Source organism: Oryctolagus cuniculus, chromosome 7 (genome assembly GCF_964237555.1).
Source record: "Oryctolagus cuniculus chromosome 7, mOryCun1.1, whole genome shotgun sequence".
Taxonomy (NCBI): Eukaryota; Metazoa; Chordata; class Mammalia; order Lagomorpha; family Leporidae; genus Oryctolagus; species Oryctolagus cuniculus.
Window position 1 is genome coordinate 139,445,165 of NC_091438.1, and position 1,136 is coordinate 139,446,300.

The window sequence follows — 1,136 nt, forward strand, 5'->3', positions numbered from 1 at the left end:
TGTCAGTGGTCAGTTTCGTTCATTGTGACAAACATCGAGCCCCGCCCCTTCTGTCCCAGGCAGGGTTCTAGTCAGCATGGCCAGTCCACATTGCAGCCTGCTAGGTCAGTGGGATTGTGCCTGTTTTACAGAGGAGGAGCAACGAGGTTCAGGGAGCACACGTGACTTGTCTGGAGTCCCATGTCCCATGCTCGTAAGTGCAGAAGCTCGGATTGGAACTGAGATCTGAGCCAGCGCTCACACCCCGGTCCAGTCTGTGAAGCTTAACAGCCAGGCAGGACTGTCAGTCTTTGGCTGGAAAAGCAGCAATGGTGGCCTTGGGAGCAGGCAGAGGGGCGCTCATGGGACAGTGGCAAGAGCTGGACTTCAATCCAGGCTCTGTCACTGTGTGACTGTAGAGAAATGACTTAGCCTCTCTGGCCTCACTTGTCCCACATGGAAAATGGGGATAATAATGGCAGTTTTGCATGGTTTCCTGGTAAGCTATAAAATGCAGTGCCCTCAAAGGGACCCTGTCTCTCCCTGCAGCCGCGTCCCAATGTCAGTGCCTAGAGATGGCTGGGATTTGGAACCCCTAGGCCAGCCCTTCCTGTAAGGAGCCCACCCTACCCCTTATGCTCTGTGAGCTGAATGCATCCACCTAGGCCAGGGAGGTCCCCAGGTCCACGTGGCAGACTGTTAGAAAGATTACCACCATGACAGCTGACCTCTGGGGGAACAGCCTGGCCCGGAGCTGGGAGAGCTGTGCACATGGCCCCCCTGGGCTGGCCCCAGAGCTGTGGAAGTGGCAAGGCCCCTGGCCCGCCACGGTTCTGCAGGGCAGCAGCCTTGGAAGCGGGAGTCCTGGGCCCAGTCTTGGCTTCTTTGGTTCTTTTCACCCTGAAGGTGCAGCCCGAGGCACCAGTGGATCTTCACCTGTAGCCTGCAGGTGGGGGCAGCGGGGCAGCACCCAGTCCCTGACTTGTTTGGAGCTCTGGGAAGAGGGGCCTGGGCCAGGATGGTGGCGGGCTGTTGGTTGGTGGGGAACAGCCCCATTTAAGTGAAGTTATGGGCAGTGATTGTGAGACTAGGTTATCCCCAAACCCCCCTTCTCTTATGTTCCTTGGCTCCCCCAAATCCATGCCCCTCCACTTCAG